Source organism: Martes martes (genome assembly GCF_963455335.1).
Source record: "Martes martes genome assembly, chromosome: 12".
Lineage (NCBI taxonomy): Eukaryota > Metazoa > Chordata > Mammalia > Carnivora > Mustelidae > Martes > Martes martes.
The window spans coordinates 55,151,435-55,172,642 of NC_137900.1; positions in this window are offsets into that span (position 1 = coordinate 55,151,435).

Consider the following 21,208-nt stretch of genomic DNA (forward strand, 5'->3'; position numbering starts at 1 on the left):
CCCATCAACAGATGGAATATATATACTCCTCCTTTGAATCTGTCTAGGCTAGACTTGTGACTTGCTATGTCCAATACAAGGTGATAGAAATGATGCTGTCACTGTTCTGAAGCTAGATCTCAACACTTTGCACTCTTTCTTAGAGTCCCGTTCCCCATGTGAGCAAAGCCAGGCTAGCCTGCTGGATGATCAGAGACATGAGCCAACTGTCAGCTACTCAATAGCCAGACACATGAGTGAAGCCATCCAGAAGGGCTGTCAGCAGAAGCTGGAAAGATTGGTGAGCCAGCCAAGATTAGCTGATCCTAGTTCATAATACAAGAGTGACCTAGCAAATCCAGAAATTCTTGGGTAATAATACATGTTTATTACTGAAGATGAATTTGGGGTAGTTTACTATGCAGTAGTAGCTAGACACATGGTGTGAGTTTTACAGCATGACCTGAGAAAAAAATGAATGCTCTAGCTAATTTCATGGTTAACTGAAAATACTCAGCCCTCATTACTTCCTCGATATTTGTCCTGTGGAAACAAGAGGATTTAATCTTTCATTCTTAGAACTCTTCAAAAGCTAGATGACTATTTTCTTCATCTTTGAATGCTCAGCTCCTGCCTACAGTGTGATCCAGCAGTTAAGAATATGGACTTTGAGATTAGATTTCACAGGTTTGAAATCTGCCTGAGTGATGTTAGGTAAGTTGCTTCATATTTACAAGCTCCAATTATATAATCTTAAATACTACTCTAATCATGTTACCCACCTAATAGGAATTAAGTTAAATAATGCACCATCATAATGACTGATGTTGATGTACAGTAAGCAAAATTATGTTAATTATTATTAGATGCTCAAGAGACTGCTAAATCAACCTTAAAATGTATATGGGAGAACTCTGTGGACTTTATCATCTCTGGCCCTATAATCGGAGAGTTTAGTATATACCCCTTAGGAAATGCACTACTGTGTGATTGATCATGCTTAGAATGACTATTTGTTGGATTGAGGATGATGAAAATCGTGATCGATTTTATATGAAGACTGTCAGCTTCATGTCTCCAAACCCATTCACTTCAGTACATTAAACACCAAGAAAATATAGCACTTTAAAGGACAAATGTAAAAAGCTACTGGGTCCTGCAAGCCATCTAATGTATTTGTACAAACACCAGGAGGTGGACTGGGGTGAGGGGCAGGATCCTCCCCTCTCTTCAAGCAGGTTTCTGTCTCAGTTATTCTCCAAGACAATGCCATTTTGAATACATAAAACAGCGTTGGATTACGCAGCATGTGAACAGATGCAGAAGTCCTACTGAAAACACCTCTGATTTTTTTTTTCATGAAAAGTAACATGTATATTTTCTATCTACATTTCCCAGAACTTTTGGACTGTATTTATAATCACAAAACTGGCTTGGGAATGCTTTTATACCAACTGATATGATAATGTGTAGGCAGACACTTATAAGATAAAACTTGGTACTGACTGGTATTAGGAGCATATGCTTTAAACTATCAACAGCCAAACTATACAAAGAGCCCAAACGTCCATCAGCAGATGAATGGATAAAGAAGATGTGGTGTACACATGCAATGGAATATTACTGAGCCATCAAAAAGAATCAAATCTTGCCATTTGCAACAATGTGGATGGAGCTAGAATATATTACGCTAAGTGAAATAAGTCAGTCAGAGAAAGAGAAATACCGTATGATCTCACTCAAATGTGGAATCTAAGAAACAAAACAGATGAACATAGGAGAAGGGGGACAAAAAGAGAAAGGGAAGCAAACCATAAGAGACTCTCAACAAGAGAGAACAAACTGAGGGTTGATGAAGGGAGGTAGGCATGGGATGGGTTGAATGGGAGATGGGTATTAAGGAGGGCATTTGTGATAAGTACTGGGTATTATATGTAAGTGATGAATCACTAAATTCTACATCTAAAACCAATTTTACTATATGTGTTTACTAACTAAAATTTAAGTAAAAACTTGAAATAGAAAAAAAAGGGCAGCATATGCTTTAAATGTGTTATCTGTCATTAAAAAAAAGTGAGATTGCTACATGTTCTATGGAATGCTAGTATAAATTCATGTGTACTAAATTGAGCCCCATTTGAACTCCCAAGTATAGTCACATATACTTTAAATTGTTACATATTTGTAAAGACGTTTGACATTCTCTAAGAAAAATTATTACTATTATTGTTATTATTATTATACCAGGAAAAAATCTGGATGAGCTAAAATGTCTCTACATTGAACTATAGTGCCCAAATGATGTAAGTCATCAATTCTATATTGCATATATTGGTTATTTTTGATTTGAAGATAATGTTAGACTTACTAAAAAGTTGTAAAATAATAGCTTCATATACCCTTCATGCAACTTCCTCTAAGGAAACTCAAATCTCACTAGTTTTTCTATTAATATCTTATTTTGGTTCCATGATCCTATCCAGGATGCAGTATTACATTTAACTGCTTTTTTTTCCCCCTTCGGTTTCCTTCAAGCTATGATAATCTTACTTTGTCTTTCATGATTTTGACACCTTCCAAGAATATCAAAACAATTATCTTGTAGAACATCCCTCAAATTGTATTTGTCTAATGTTTTCCCATGATTAAATCCTCTCAATCCATCATACCAAAGGTTTCAAGATACTGCTATGTCTTACAAATGGTGAGGTTAATACCGTTCATTTGGTTAAGATGGTATCTGTGGGGTTTCCATACTGTCAGGACTTTTCCCCTCCATAATTATTATCTTTTAGAGAGATACTTTGAGACAAGATGCATTTCCTGTTTCTCCTTGAACCTTTGCTCCCTAGATTTATCAATCCTCAGTGTACCTGATCTGAAACAATTATTCCTGAAGTATGCATTTGTAAAAACATTTTCACGTAACTATAATCAAGATCCATCTTAAAACCCATATCCCTTATTTTGCTCTCAGCCATTTAGCATTCAGATTAGCTGCCACAGTCTGCATGTGATCAAACTGCTTCTTATTTCTGGTATCATGATTGCACAAATGCTACTGTTGTACATTTTAAATAACAAACCACTTATAGATTAATAGAGGCAGGAATATGAATGCCGGTTGTCATGCGAACACCTTGCACTGACATTGCCTGATAACATCAAGATGGTACCAACAACAAAAGCCACTGAAGGCATGTTGGTAGCTGTGAAGAAATCCAAAAGATAACATACAGGAACGTTGTCAGGATCTGCCACACCCCAGTGACTGTGAGCACATAGAGAACAATGGAGTATTGTTTTATTTTTTAAAAACTGTATCTATAAAAAGGACAAAATGTGGTTAAAAAAAATGTCATACCCAAACTTTCTGGAAGAAATTTTGGGAAGAAAATTTGGGAAATTTTTACTTCCTTCGTATTTTTATATTGACACAAAAATGAGATATATTTTTAAAAGTTACATAAATCAGCTGCCTGGGTGGCTCAGATGGTTAAACATCTTCCTTCAGCTCACGGTCTTGGGATCAAGCCCCATGTCTCCCTCTCCCTCTGCCCCTGCCCCCTAACACACTCTCTCTCTCTCTCTGTCTCAAATAAATGAATAAATTAAAATCTAAAAAACAATTATATAAATCAGTCCAAAACTGTACCACTGATTTTGATGAATAGTGCTTACATTTTTTTCAGCATCTTTAAGATAAATAAAATAATGGGATATCTTTTCATCACTGGCCTTGGTTCAATCACGTGGCAAAATACTGAACTAAGGGTGACCCAAATTTTAGGGGTAGATTAGGATCTTATTTGGCAAAGAATGCAACTGTGCTGTGAGTTTTGGGTCCTGCAAGTTTCCTGGATGAAAGGTTCTAACATAGATTAGCAGTGAAGTTAGATTTCCATGATTATCTTCTACTGAGCAAGGAGCAAAGGAGATGCTTGGACACAAGCTATCATACTTTTAAATATTTCCAAAAAAAAACATATTTGGTGGATAAACATGCTGCCTACAGGAAGAAGCTTAATTCAGTAGCATATTCCATGATTCATTTATAACTACTAGTATACACTTCTGAACTGAAGACAAAAGAAAATCAATGTCAGTTTTTAAAAAAGATTTTCTTTATTTATTTGAGAGAGAGAGAGGGAGCAGGAGCCAGGGGAGGAGCAGAGGAAGAAGGACAAGCAGAAACCAAGCTGAGCACGGACCCCAACGTGGCGATCCATCCCATGACACTGAGATCATGACCTGAGCTGAAATTAAGAGTCAGATGCTCAAATGACTAAGCCATGCAGAGGCCCCAAACCAATGTCTATTTTTAAGGTAATCTGTCAAATGCAGAGCAATGGTTTTCAGCCTGACTTTCCTGGTATAACTGGAGGTTCACCCAATGTTTCCAGGACACACTTCCCTTACCTACCAAATAAGGCAACTGGAAACAGCAAAGATTTTTTGAATGTTGATAATGACATTAAAAAATGGAATAAATCAAAGTAAAAATATGGCGCAACCCACATACTAAAGATTTTTTTTTTATGGAAGTTTTTTTGTTTTCTGTTTTTGTTTTTGTTTTTGTTTTTAGAATTAATATATTTATTTTAAGTGCCATTCATGCCTATCAGTTCTGGCATCAGTAATCCTAATGACACTTGGGATATTTCTTTATGGCACTAAAGAGTTACCAAGAATGAGTGCCACTCATCAGAGAGGCAAAATACGAAATCCCGCATTAGCAAAACTGTAGAAACATTAAAACACTGACAGCAGAACAGAGAGAAGATTGTTTTTACAAAAAGCCAATGCATTTTCATCACATAGCTACAATATAGATATATTATATACACATCACCCTCTGAATGAACAATATCAAAATACTCTATTCCACTTGAAATAATCCCTGGAATGATTCCCTCCCACTGCAAAGGCCATCTGAGAAACATCTGTATGCATGACATTATCAATTTAATTTAATTTCTTACTGGGAATTACTGGCCAATACAGTCTGAAAGCCACTGGCTTAGATGATCTCTAAGAATGATTGGTTCTTGCCTTAAATTCTATGGTATAAAATGTAGTGATCCAAAGGGCCCGTGCACCTGAATGTTTATAGCAGCAATGTCCACAATAGCCAAACTATGGAAAGAACCTAGATGTCCATCAACAGATGAATGGATAAAGAAGATGTGATATATATATATAAACAATGGAATACTATGCAGCCATCAAAAGAAATGAAATCTTGCCATTTGCCATTTACGACAACATGGATGGAACTAGAGGGTATTATGCTAAATAAAATAAGTCAATCAGCGAAAGACAATTATCATATGATCTCCCTGATATGAGGAAGTAGAGATGCAACGTGGGGGGTGTGGGGGATAGGAAAGGAATAAATGAAACAAGATGGGATCGGGAAGGAGACAAACCATAAAGAGACTCTTAATCTCACAAAACAAACTGAGGGTTGCCTGTGGGGGGAAGCGGGTGGGGAGACAGAGGTGGGGTTATGGACATTGGGTAGGGTATGTGATATGGTGAGTGGTGTTAAGTGTGTAAACCTGGCGATTCACAGACCTATACCCCTGGGGCTAATAATACTTTATATGTTAATTAAAAAATTTAAAAATTTAAAAAAATTCTATGGTATAAGCCAAATTTTGTCAAATGAACATTTGAATCACATAGTTTAGAAACAGATGCCAAAGAGTCTGGATCATTACGTCTACACTTAACGATATAGGAGCCACTAGCCACATGTGACTATTTAAATATAAATCAATAATAATTAAGTGAAATTAAATATTCAGTTCTGTAGTACAACAGCTACTTTTTAAGTACTTTATAACCACATGTGGATAGTGGCTACTATATTAGAGAAAGCGTGTGTAGAACGTTTCCACATTTTGGAAAGTTGTTAGGGAACCCTGCTCTAGAACCACCCAGGCATTTACCGGTGTGTTAAACACAGCCTGATTAACCCAATCTTGGGACAAGTAGAGTTAATATGATTAAAATAAATCATAATATAATATAAAATTATTAAAATTAATATGATTAAAATTATAAAAATTAATATGATTAAAATACGTCATATATATGGAAAAACACTAATATTATTTCATAATACATACTTTAATGGTTTAGTCACACATCACCCATCTCACCATTTCAGGCTTTATCCCTGCCTTGCCATTAAATTGGCACAGTTTCCTGTCCTTCTATTGCATTCTTTTTGGGGTTTTATTTAAAAATTACAGTCTCCTGTGGGTGGACAACTTATTCCAATCCTTTATTATGCTTTCATGCATTTCTAAAGTTCATGTGAGGTCATGGTAAAAACTCTTTTGTGTCTCTGGAGCTCTGAATGTTTCATTCATTGCTATTCCTACCTGGTGCCTGTGAAACAGAAAAACATGGCGAAAAGTTTCTGCCTTTGTTGCTTTTTAGATGTGTGATTTCTCCTTTGTGTAAACCTGCTTTATTACAAGACCATTATTTTTAATGACTGTCATTTTACAAATGGATGGGGTCGAAATATTTTTTTAATGGTTGTGAGCATCATTCTTACTATATTTGCTGTTCAGAAGAATCACTAACATATAAGTCAAAAGATAAGGGTTTAATTTCTGGTCTTGGTGCTAACTTGCACTTAGACTAAGTCTCCAAATCCACTCCATGATTTCTACTTCAGTAATAAAATAAAAATAATCCTACTTGTACTAATTCCCTTGTGGAATGGTTGGGAGAGTAAAATGCTAGTGTAAGTAAATACTTGCTCATTGAGATCTGTTAGAAAACAGAAATGCTATTACTTTAATATCCTGGTTTCCTGAGTTCATTATATATGCCATATACTCACCACTTGGCATAGTATCAGAGACATACTAATCATTTCATGTTTGTCAAATAAATAGATGGATGGATGGAAAATGAATGCATGTACCAACTCTAAATTGTTAAAGACTTTAAAAATATTCTTAATATACATAAACATACATATTATAAAAACATAAATATAGAACATATATTTCATTGATTTAATTAAGTCCTACCTTATTTCACCAGAGTGTTTAATATAGCATGATATTTATTACATTATGTGGTATCAAGATGTATTCAACTTTAGAAATTCCTTATTTGAATACCTGAGGCTAGATCAGGCTTTGTCACTAACCTATTACGTGACCTTGAACTAGGAACCTAGCCCACTGAAAGCATCTGCATTTGCAAACCACAGTTTAAAGACACCAACCATAAATTAATCTCTGCCATGATTTTGTTAGTTTGTTCCTTTTTTGGAAAGAGGGAATTTCCTATTCTGTTAAAAAAATAAAAAGTCCATGACTATGACTTTCACCACTTTTCTGATCGATATTTTGCTCTAAATACAAGTGCATGCATCAGTAGTTATTTTAAGATACCCATCTGATCACTAATCATTAAAATAGAACACTCTCAAGCATTACTGAGGTGAAGAAATCGGAAGGAATACCATCCTTCTACCAATGCCCAGTCTCTGTTTATAGTGACCCTGTGGTAAGTCCTTCACCCTTCACGTCCACTGCCTTTAGCACCACAGATTTATTGACAGTGATATAATGAACTTGCCTCTGATCTTGTTCTAAAATATCAAAAAAAGTAAATGTGAACTTTATTTTATTGTCCCTAGTTTAGAAAAGGTGAACAAAAGTCAATTTGAAATAATACATATAAAGTGTTCAGAATCACAGGCCTCAATAAATGTTAACTCTGACCATTACTATTTTCATTTTTAAGTGGAGAATAGGTCAGTTCACTGCATGATTAAAGCCCCTTGAGATTATTCAATAATAAAACCTTGAAAGTTATACAGAATACACATCAAACATAGAGAAAAATATAGAAAAGTCATAGTATGATATAATCCTTTAAAAATTTCTATATCATCACATATAGAACTAGAAAGGACTTCAGAGGGCCCATAACCAAAACCCTTGATTTTATGATGAAGAAATGTTGTTCAGGAGATGAAGGTCACACAGACGGAACTGGTGGTACAGATGACTCGGCTCTTGACATACCAGTATCTTTTTATTTAGTTTAACAATATTCCTCCTGGCTTGAAAATTCTAGAGGATACATTATCCTATTAATGAAAATTAGTTTCCTCAGCCCAGATTTGATTGAATGCGCTTTACTGGCTACAGATGTCGAAGCAGAGAGGAAAAGGAAACATGTTTCAAGGTAAAGGGGTCAGCATTCACAAAAGCCTGGAGTCAAAACCAGGCAAGGTACATTGGGAGAAGAGAAAAAAAATGCAGCATGGATAGTGCATCGATGGAAAAAGGGAAACAAGAGAAGGATGACAAACGAGGCCAGATAGTAAGAAGACAAAAACATACAAGGTCTTGTAAGCTGTACTGAGCAGGGAGTCCGATGCTGGGACTTGATCCCAGGACCCTGAGATCATGACCTGAGCCGAAGGCAGAGGCTTAACCCACTGAGCCACTCAGATACCCCTAGAATATTTTACCTCTTTTAGAAGGCTAAGTAGTATTTACTATATATTCTCCCCATAGTTACTCTGGATTGTGAAATTGTTAAGATTCAGTGACCTCATGAAAATCAAGTGTTAAAAAAAAAAAAAAAAAAAAGAAAGACAAAAAGAAAATCACAAGTGTTAATTAGGTGAAAAACAGATATTAACTGGTTCAAGGTATTCATGCATTTAACATTTTACATTAAGCTCAGAATTAAGTATATAATCTGGAAAACTGGTATATAAAAGTTACTTTAAGAATTGAATGAGTTGGGGCACCTGGGTGGCTCAGTCATTTAAGCATCTGACTCTTGATTTCATTCATATCGTGATCTCAGGGTGGTAAGCTCAAGTTCCATGCCAGCTCATGGAGGAGGTTTACGATTCTCTCTCTCCTCCACTTCTTCCCATTCTCTGTTTGCATGTGTTCTCTCTTTATTTCAAAAAAAAAAAAAAAAAAAAAAAAGTTGAATGAGTTCTTTTTTGGGGGGGAGGGGCTTGTTGGTTTTTATTTGTTTGCTTTTGTTTTCATTTTATTTTGTCAAAGGCTTCTACGAGATTTCATGGAAGGTTTAAAATATTTTAGAAGTATAAAACTAGCTGAGAGTCTTAAGACTCAGAGAAACCAGAGAAGAGATACTAATGAACTATCACAGCAACATAGATCCGGACTACCAGAGAGTCGTTCAACTCTAATATGAAGACTTCTGGATGACATTAAAAAAAAAAGAAAGAGAGAGAGAGTCTGGAAATTAGTCAAGTGAAATGCTGGAATACTAGCCAGAAAGACCTAGTGCATGTAAGAATGCATAATCAACAATGAAAAAGAGCACAACAAGGGAAGTATCACCACAGTGGGGAGCAGGACAAGGAACTATGTCACAATTCTACTTCTAAGCATTATCATTTCTTGCATCTGACCAAAACCTCTTGGTTCTGTTTGTTTGTTTGTTTAAAAGAAAGACAGCTTACCTTATTCCCTGCTACTACTGAAAGTTTGAGAGACAGACTTCTGACAGAATGTTTTTACCTTCCAATCCGTCATTTACTCATGAGAAAATCTTACTGCTTTTATCATATTCAAACTTAAAATTCAATAGTTTTATTTGGGTATATATCTAGTAGTGCAATTGCTAGGGGGTAGGGTAATTCTATTTTTTAACTTTCTGAGGAACCCCAATACTGTGTTCCAGAGTGGCTACACTGGTTTACGTTCCCACCAACAGTGCAAGAAGGTTCTCCTTTGCATCCTCACCAACACCTGGTGTTTCTTATGTTGTTAAATTTCAGCCATTCTGACAGACGTGAGGTGGAATCTCACTGTGGTTTTGATTTGTATTCCCCTTATAATGAGTGATGTTGAGCATCTTTTCATGTGTCTGTTGGCCATCTGGATGTCTTCTTTGAAAAGGTGTCTATTCGTGTCTTCTAACCTATATTTTAACTGGACTGTTTTTGGGTGTTGAGTTGTATAAGTTCTTTATGCATATTCTCGATGCCAACCCTTTATCAGATATGTCATTTGCAAGTATTTTCTCCCATTCCGAAGGTTGCCTTTTAGTTTTATTGATTGTTTCCTTTGCTGTGCAGAAGATTTTTATCTCAATTAAGTTCCAATAGTTCATTTTTGCTTTTGTTTCTTTGCTTCAGGAGATATATCTAGTAAGAATTTGCTTTGACATCAGCTAATGTCAAAGATGTTACTGCCTCTGTTCTTCTCTAGGATTTTAATGGTTTCCTGTCTCACATTTAGGTCCTTCATCCATTTTGAATTTATTTTTGTACGGTGTGAGAAAGTGGTCCAGTTTCATTCTTTTGCATGTTGCCATCCAGTTTTTCCAACACCATTTGTTGAAGAGACTGTATCAATAGTTTTATAAACAAAAAGCTTTAGTTCTAAGAGTCAACTGAATTTTTCACTGCCAAGTGTTTAGCAATTTTATTAATTTTTACATATGCTTCTGGGCTATATGGAAGTTGAAACATTACCTAGTTGTACCACAAAATGCATGACTCATTCCGATAGGGAAATATTGTTTCTATAAATATTTTATTAATGTTTAAGCCCACATCAGCCAAGAACTAAACTGCTTCATTTACTGTTTTATAGGTTTTGTATTGGTAACAGAAATAGGAATCTGTTCATTCTACATATTTTCTTGGCTATATTAAAAAGCTCCATAATCTAGGGCAAGTTTTTGCTGGTTTTCAGGATTCTGCTAAACATTTCAATGTTGTCTTTTATCTCCATAACATAGGAAGCATGGTTCCTATTTAGCATTTATATCTCATAATTCCAACACCTGGAATACCAATGATTCTGTTTCTTCTCTGGAGTTTCTGCTGGTTCTGTTGAATACTGTCCCCTTATGTGCCTGATTTTGTTTGCTGCTATGTCAGGCACTCCAGGTGAAAAAAAAAAGGTAGAAATAATTTGAGGTTTATGACAATATCCTCTTTATCCAGACAGGATTTTTGTGTGGTTATTCTAAACATCTTAACTCTGGAATGACTTAGTCCATTTTCAAAGATTTATATATCTCCTGTGTCACCCTCATGTCCCAAGGCAGGGATTCAGTCCCTGTGAGTGTTGATTAACTTCTGATCTATTCTTGGGTGCAAGTCCATCCGGCTCCAAACCAACTGTGGGAGTTTATTGCACCCTTCACTTTTGAGAGGCCCTGAAACTTTTCAGAAAAGGCTGAAACTTTTGTTCTTGTAACCATTTGTGGCTATCAGATTTCTGCTCCATCACCCATCATCTCAGTATTGTCTTCTAGAAATAGCAAATTCCTCAGGGAAAACAGGGCCCATCGAGTCCTTGGGTCATCGCTCTGAATTTTTTACTTCTCTCAAATTATGGTCTTTTAATTCTTCACTGCATTGTAAGCTCTCTGATGCTTTCATACTTCTATTTTCTAATTTTTTCAGTATTTTGAGTTTCTTTATTGGGAGGTTTAGACTAATTTACATAGTGTGCATTACTGAAAGCAAAAATCTTAGTACTATGTCTTAACCTTTACCAACAATTTTAAATGCAATTTATTAATTTCTCCTATTTGTTCTATTTCATTTATATATTTTTATAATACATAGAAATAAATGCAATATTGGTTTAGCAGTTAGTATAAATGTCTTACAGTCAACATTAGAAATCAGAAGCATTCCTCTCACTGATTTTCCCTTTTGTCTTACTACTGCACCAATTTTTGTGGTGGCTACCACAAAAAAAAAAAAAAAAAAAGAGGGGCGCCTGGGTGGCTCAGAGGGTTAAGCCTCTGCCTTCGGCTCAGGTCATGATCTCAGGGTCCTGGGTTCGAGCCCCACATCGGGCTCTCTGCTCAGCAGGGAGCCTGCTTCCCCCACTTCTCTCTGCCTGCCTCTCTGCCTACTTGTGATCTCTCTCTCTCTGTGTCAAGTGAATAAATAAAATCTTAAAAAAAAAAAAAAAAGAAACAAACATCACCTGAGTCATTCTGAAACTCCTCAGGTTAATTCTCCTCTTTACATTAATAGCTACTTTTCCTTCAACATAGAGCATGTACCAGGCACTATGCCAAACACTTTATTTTTTTCCCCTATAGCCTTGAAAATAATTTGACAAGTTAAGTATGCTATTCTATTTTGTTGATAAAAGTCTGAATCCTAGAGAAGATAAATATGTCTAAAGTCATATAGTTAAAAAGTGTTAGTCGTTGAATTTAACTCCAAGTCTGTCATTGACCAAAAAACAACCAATTAACTCCTACATAAGTTATAAACAAAGTAAGAAATAAACTACAAACTCCGAATAGAAAAAGAGGTTTGTTTTTTTTTTAACTATTATTAGTACTGTTATGATTAGTTACTGGCCTTGCTATCACTTAGGAGTCTATAATTTAGAAGAAATATATAGAAATAAAAGCTATAAATTTAGTATCATAGATTTCATTGGTTAGATAACTCACAAAAAAAGTCAACATGGTTTTAGTAGTCTTGGGTCTTTCTGGGTTCTCATCAACCTTTTGGAATGGAGTAATGTGCCCATCTGTTATAGGAGATATCCAAAGTCAGAATTCCTAAACTGTTTATACTCACTGTACAGTTCTGAATTCCTTAATTTTTGTGAGGTTCAGTTCGAAGTCTTAGACACTAAAGAACCACAGACAAATCTACAGCAGTTATAATAGGATCCCAACTACAGTGTAACTAGCTCCCCATGCCTTTGTGTTCACATGTATCCATCTATTCCTAAGACTGCGGTCAGCAGCACTCTCCTGGTTTGAGTGGGAATATCTGATTATGCTGAAGGAAGTGTTCATGTATGATTAAATAAATTCAATTTCTTCTGGCTCCTGAAAGCCATCATCCTGTGTTCTTCACCTCTTCCTCACAGCACACTGGACTTTTTGCCACATGAAAGCTAATGGATTTTACTAATATAGAGAGTTAAAGAAAAAGAAAAATTTACAGACAGATCAAAATTTAGCAGCGTATCTAGAAATGGTCCATGGCAACAGGTAAGATGGGCTGCTCCAGAGAGTTAAACAGAACACACTAACCAGAAGTAGCACCTGAAAAAAGATAGTCTGTTTGGTCTTGAGGGCAGGTAACACCTTTTTCATATACATACTTATTTACAATTTCAAATTCTTTTATTATTTTAAAAAACACATGCAGAAAATAGAGTTAGATTAAGTGAACTATTTCCATTTTGGAAAAAGGGAAATTGAAGACGTTAAGATGCTTTAACTTAGCAAATGTTCAATAGTGACTATAAATGGTGTCTACCAACTTTACGCATTGTTCAGGAACCTTCCTGCCATTGCTCATTAGGCTTTAAATGAGTATACATTACTCAGGTATCCATCAGTGACTACTTAAATAATCATTACTTAGTGCTAATTGTCTGTATTATAGACTGTCTTTTCAGGTTGATCTAAATAAGCAGGCCAACAGCTGCACAATTTGTTACAAGTTGATCCCAGTTCATTAAGCCAGGTTCTGTGAGTTTGAAACATCCTAAATTGGGCATGTGTAACAAATTTCAGCACCAGCCAGAACGGGAATGCCCACCTCCACCCAGTTCACTGCGGCTTGAGAACACATTTCCTAAAGATTCCTACACTCTAGCATAGATCTAAATTGATTTCAGTTTGTCTTGGATCTGCAATAAGGGGAAATGGAGAAATACAGTCTTTGTGTGCATGCATAAGCCTGCCCAAAAGAGTGAGGTAATGTTCCTGGGAGAAAAAACAAAAACTGGTGCTTGCTGGATTGTCCCCTTATATTAATTAGGGTATTTTCACTTCAATAATGAGTCACTGATATAAAGAGGGGGTTACAATAAATCTATAAGCAGCAAAACACTAAGCTCACTAGGAACCAAGACAGCACTCAGGGATAACACCACCTCCTTCCCTCTTACAAAGTCTCTTCTTCCCTTGTCGAACCCCATCATTCCCTGTCTTTCTATCTTACGTTTTCTGATTGTTTATACCCTCTATTTCTTCATTATTCTGCCTTGCCCACGGCTGCCCCAGCCTTTCTAGCTCTAAGTCTGCCCCATGGAATTTCAGGTTCATTCCCAAGGCTAACCTAATTCCAAGAAAAGGTCTGGTTATATCAGCATAACTGGTCAGTTATAGACCGGCTGTAGTCGACGAAGGTCCCACCACTGGTTCAAGATGGAGACTAGCAGGTGACTGGAGCTACAACAGGAGGACAAGAACTGATGGGAAATGTAATACAGTTATTTTAGAGTCTCTGAATAACAGTATTCCAACTGATATCTAGGCTTCTTTTCTTTGGTCAAATTTTCATTTTTCCTCCCTTCTTTTCAACTCCAAAACAAAAAGGGTCACCGGTTTTATTCTACGGCTTTAATTTGAAACTGTATTTTTATGGAAATATTTCTGATATTCACATCCTGGTAAAATGCTAATTTTAAAAATTACATTATTGGTTACCTATTTCCGATCATGGCTTCAATTGTGTATTATATTCTTTCTTCAGATCCCTTCCTAAGTAATTATAACATTTTCTTGGCTATCTATTATATTGTCATGCAACTGCATCTAGAGATTGCTGAATTTTAGTAGTGGCTGAAAAACTTTCAGAATTGATAAAATTACCATGAGCTTCTGCAGCATAAAGGTAAGATATAAATTTAGAATTATTATTATACTTACATTCATTAAATTATGACCTGAAATTATCCTGTAGATGTGAGGAGTATTATAATACCAACAGCTAACTGAGAGAAATTTCATAGGTTTATAACAGCCACCCTTTTGTAAACCTGGGTACATTCCAGAAAATCCATTCACAGCTTAATAGTACATTCTTTTCATATAAAAATACTGGTTATGTACTCCCAATGTGCGTATCAAAACTAAGGGTCTCTTTGAAGTGTGGTGGTTGGGAAATCCTCTATATGCCTCTTTGTAAAACAAAACAAAACAAAACAAAACAAAAAAGACATATAAATAAGTCTCATATAATTTCCAAAATGCATGACATATAAATTATTAGGAAGCCTGTTTCAAAAAAAAGTAAAAATCAACATAAGTTAGGCTGGCTTACTACAATGCCATAAAATCAGCAGCATGCATATTTAAATTATTTAGAATTTCCAAAACTGCTCAGTAAAATCACAATTCCTAAAAATACTGCTCAAGAAGCAGAGTTTAGTTTTCAAATGTTTAAAATAATACAAAAATATGGGTAACCATAGATTTAGATTGTAATACAAGTATATTAACAATACTATATTTTTTTAGCATTAAGCCACAGTTTAAAGAGGAGGAGTTTGAATCGGTGGTAAAAAGAAATACACAGCAAGGGAAGTTCACAGTTCCAGGCAATTACTGTCATTAGGTTATATCTAAAATACAGCTCCTTTTAACATATGTGTCTCTTGCTTTGTTCTCAGACAGACAATGTTGGGCACAAAATGTCTTTTCATTAAGCTGTGGTGGTTCTTATGACATGCATTAGATAAATAACAAAAACTACAAGTCTGAGTTCTCACCTATTCCTCCTTGTCCAGACTTTACATGAATCTACTTCATTAATTCTCAAAGAGATGTTTTGTTTGTCTGTTTTTAGCACTTCTATAGGAGTTCTAAAAGACTTTTCCACATTTATTTTTTAAATGTGAAGCCCGATAGATAGTTTTCTACCTTGAGAATACTTCTAGTAAAGAATACATACAAGGCCCTATTGCAATGCATCTTAGCCTGGGTTTTGGTTTTTTGTCCACCCCTCACGGACTGCATGAGCTTGAATTACCAGACCTCTTTGTGTTTTCATGTCTTCATCTTAAAACAGGAATAACAATATTATTTACAAACTGGATTCCTGTCATGATTAAACATGATGACTTTTGGAAGGTGCTCAGCATAACATCTGATAATAACAAGCACATGTATGGGACTGTGGACTTTGAAAACCTTAAAGGTAATGCTATTCTATAGAATACCAGGTATTTCCATGAATTACATGAAATTGTTGATGTTTAACAGCCTCTGACTCACAAAAATGGCAATTTCATATGTTCAACCTAATACGAATCTGTGGAGCTGACATTTTGGTACGGCCACAAGTAAATAAGCATGGAATCTACTTATAATACACCAATTATGGAACAGTAAACCTCATTCTGTGGATAAAGGGACTGGAGCTCACAAGGCCTCAAACTTCGACCATTTCCTCCTTTCTGTACTGCCCTTTTATTCATCCATCTAGCAACTGAGACCAATGCTAGCCGGAAATGATATTAAAACACTTCAACACCAGCATAAACAGCTTCTGGTAACGAGTTCATTGCTGCTCTGGAAATATAAAGTGTAATATGTCATTTTTACATGTATAATAAAGGCCCTGTCACATTATGATAAGCATCTCCCAGGGCAAGAGAGCAATGCACTGTCTATTGGCAAAATTTCATTACTTTTAACTTTCCATAGCAAGAGTTTTATTTTCAGAACTCTAACGTTGAAGAACTCCTCTATATTTAAAAAAATCATTTAATATTTTGAAATTCAAAATGCGCTATGTCTTTTATTGCTGTTGAAGTCACATATGCCAATTCCGTTTTGACAGTTCTCTTTGCCTGGGCCACAATCACTGAAAAGAGTTGGTCTTTCTCATCTGAACAAACTCCTTCTGATTGGAGCAGAGACAGGACCTGGGGTGGAACTGAAGTCTTTTCTGACCTGGCCATTGGTACTACCAGGCTGGACCTTGAGGCTGTCTCCACCCATCATTTATATTAGTTGGCAACGTATCAAGTATTAATTGTAAAAAATGACAGGCACAGAATAACTAGTATTAAGAGAGACCCACTGCCAGAAAAACTGAAAAAAAGACAAAGCTTTCTTGCTGAGACATTCAGACCAATACTGCAGTGGATATTACCAGTTCATCCCCTTCGTGAATGCCATTATTACACAGGTCTTGGTTCCTGTGCATATATGTTGCTTTCTCTGTCAATCTTCTTTGCTGTAAATATATTTTCTCTCCTCTATCTTGAGTATTCCAGATGTTCTCTACTACCATGCGTTACTCTTTGAGGAAAGGTAAAATAAAGAACAGGATGAGATCTGCTATTTTTGACAATTTTAGTAACATCCCTAAATGTGAACACAAGTATTTAATCATAATCCCAACATTATTGTTTTCATCTCCTTTGGCCTTACAGGCCCTACTGAGGAAAGTTCAGTTTTATTTTCTAAGTAAGAAATATTTTAATGGCATATACAAGTTGTTTCTGGTGGTTTGTTTCTTTTGTATCTGGAGTTATTATTCAAAATTAAAATTATGAAGCGTGTTTTTGTCCTTAAATCTGGCTGAAAACATGACAGCAAAGGCATCTAAGAACACTGGAGAACTAAATGCTTCACAAGCCATTAAAAAGGCATGAAAATGGCGTTAAAGTAATGATTGGAGATTTTATGACATTATTAGACTGCAAACTCATTTTAGGAAAATATTCTGACTTTTAAAACATACAGAGTGTGACTTTCATACACAATATTACTTTCTTTACTTCAGAATCAAGAAGAAAAAGTTATTATGGAGTACTAATAGTAAGAGAAAGTGTTACGGTCAAACTTTTTTGTGTATTCAATTTTGTCCAGAGATTGTCATCATTTTTCCAGAAAAAAATTACTTAATTTCTACATAATAAAATTAATATTCTGTAGAAAATACCTTCTACCAAAAGCTTTATAAATGCTCATAAGATTATATATTTTATAGCAGTCTACATTGGCTATAACAAAGACACAAAATCTAAGATAATTAAAAGATATAAATTAGAAAAATGTTGATATTCCATATTGGTAATCTTGAAATAGTTATAAAAATTAACTAGTAAAGATGTATATATGCATCTTCATGCTACACTTACCAAATAGAGTATATCGATGAAATCTCTGGAAATAATATTTAGATATACCTACAGACTATAATTCTGAAAACACACAGCTCAAATATAATGGGCTCCTAATAAATCAACATGTGTCATTTTGATGTTTAAGACCTTATGCACTTCTAAAAAATATGAGCAATCCCAACTATATAACAAAACTAAGCATGCGTAACTTTTCACTACATATTAAAAAATACTGTTCCTAAAAGGGTCCAAACTTTCGTGTTTGAATTGTATCAAACAGTATAAAAACAAATGGAACTGAAGTAGAGTAGTTAACTGCTCTGAGTCCCTTCTAAGTGACAAGGCATTGGCACTTTTTAAAAATGTTGTCTTTTGCCTACAAATTTCATTGGATTTTGTATGATTTTGGATTATTTTGATCTTTTATAAATTTATTTCAAAGCACCAAAAGATGTTTCCAAGGAATTGTTTTCCTGATTTTATTTAGTACCTGCAACAAAATTATAAATGCTTTAAAACAGCAGTTTGCCATAGCCTCAAGAGAAAATTGGGCTTAATTCTCATTTCATGCTTTTCACAAACCCCTTTTCTGTGTTGACAGTTATGAAACATAGGATGTGGCATCACAGGGTCAAAAAGAGAAGAAAAAACAAATTTTGCTCTTGAAGATTTTATACTCTAAATGTAATGGAGGCACTGACAAATTAGACAATGTCTATCCATGAAAACATATAAGCAAGCATATAGTATGGTATGGTATAGTATGCCAAAATACATAGAAATGGTATGCCAAAAATACATAGAAAAATAAATAAAATAAAACAAATCAAGGTGAATCTGGCATATAAAAGAAAATGTTTTTGTGTGGCTTATACCTTCTATAGGATGTAGAAGGGAACTCTATGTTGCTGGTTAAGGGCAGGATTTCCTTCTTGGCTCAAGACTGAATAATATTCCAAAATATTCCACACACACACACACACACACACACACACAAATAGTACATTTTCTGTATGCACTCATCCATCAGTGGCCGACACCTTGGTTGTTTCCCCATCTTGGCTATAGTGAATAACGACTCAATGAGGGATGTGTGGGAGGGAACTAACATTTTGATAATTAACTTTTTAATTTATTTTTATTTTGACAGAGAGATCACAAGTAGGCAGAGAGGAAGGCAGAGAGAGAAGGGGAAGCAGGCTCCCTGCAGAGCAGAGAGCCTGATGTGGGGCTCGATCCCAGGACCCTGGGATCATGACCTGAGCCGAAGGCAGAGGCTTTAACTCACTGAGCCACCCAGGTGCCCCGGGAACTAACATTTTGAGATCCTGATTTCAATTCTTTTGGATAAATAGCCAGGAGCAAGACTGGTGGATCATATGGTAATTATACTTTTAATTTCTGGAGGAACCTATGAGTTGTTTTTCATACTGGATATACCATTTTGTTACGGAGGTAGATCTCATGTTACGTGTTCTTAGTGCAATTTTTAAAAAATAAAAGACTTACTTGGAGATGTGAGAAGGTCCCTAAAAAGGGAATACTTTAAAAAAAGAAGAGGGGCGCCTGGGGGACTCAGTGGGTTAAGCCTCTGCCTTCGGCTCAGGTCCTGATCTTGGGGTCCTGGGATCACCCCCGCATTAGGCTCTCTGCTCCTTGGGGAGCCTGCTTCCCCCTCTCTCTCTGCCTGCCTCTCTCCCTACTTGTGATCTGTCAAAGAAAGAAAGAAAGAAAGAAAGAAAGAAAGAAAGAAAGAAAGAAAGAAATCTCTTAAAATATAAAGAAAGAAAGAAGAAAAGATGGTATAAAGTAATCTTATGTAATTTAAGCTTTGTGTTGGTTAAGTTAAGTAGATATTACTCAAACACATAAAATTTCTCTTTACCTTGTCAGAATCAACATTTAATAGCTGTATTATGCTATTTCAAATACCCAGGTGTATAGTCACACTGTTCTATCTTCCCTGACTTCTTGGCCCTGCCATCTCCACCTTGTAGTGCATGTCCACCCTCTTTCAAAGTTGACGTCTTCTTTTTGAAGAAGTATTTTTCCTCTCTTTTATTCCTCCAACCAAAATTAACCTCTCTCCATCTTTTAAATTCTAACAGTATATGATCCACACTTTAATTATATTGCTTATATTACAATGAAGTTCATCATTTAATTCATTCTTTGGTTTATCTGAAATCCTTATAAACACATTTTTTTTTTTTTGAGAGAGAGGTTAGCACACAATGAATTTATGACAAAACATGAGATTGACAGCTTGCTGAATTTGGTTAAAGTTTTAAAGACCTGGTAATTAACTTTTTGATCCACACAACTGAATACTGCCTAATCCCCCAAAATGTTACATAATGACCATATTTTTAAAACTCTAAATTAATTCTTCTTTTACTAGTAGCTTTGGAAAGTAAAATATATAAAAGAGTTTAACTGAAGTATTTTTAGGCAATCTCTATGAATAAGGAATTGAATCTATGATGTTTTCCAGCAACTTGTGCTGTTTACTGGCATACATACTTCAATTTAAGAGCTCTTTAAAGTTCAACATTTGCTATGTATATAGAAAGTCTGTGGACAAACCATAAGGGACTCTTAATCTCAGGAAACAAACTGAGGGTTGCTGGGGGGAGGAGGGCATGGAGAGGGTGACTGGGTGATGGACATTGGGGATGGTGTGTGCTATGGTGAGTGCTGTGAATCGTGTAAGACTGATGATTCACAGACCTGTACCCCTGAAACAAATAATACATTATATGTTAAAAATAAAAATAAAAAAACTGTGTGTGTGCATTTGATTTGGTTGTTTCTCTTTTATGGATACGACCCTAAATGCCTTTGTTGTACAGGGTTTTCTGAAGCAGTTAGAATGAAATTATTCAATTACTGATATTATTAGAATAGATTTTTTTTAAAAAAGTAGATTTTTTTAAAACATGTAGTCAGAATGTTTTTGAAGGATAGATTAACCGTTGTTTACAGTGGAATACTATGTAATTTGCTGTGTATAGGGACAACTGGCCCTGATTGGAAATGCCAGAAGGTGACTAGTAAAAGAAAATTAATAAAATGCTTTCAAAAGATTTATTTATAACTAAATTATTCCTATCTGGAAAAAACATAAAAAGCAAAACACCTACATTTTCATGGAAATGAACAGTTTCCTGACAGAACGTCTGAGAAGGATGGCCCACTTTATCACCTCAGAGTCCTTCCTCCAGTTTCATGCTAATAACAATAACTCTGGAACACAAATAAATGGCCCAGAATTAATAGCCAGGTAGAATTTTGGCAAAAATTAATACCTAACAAAACAACGCATACTC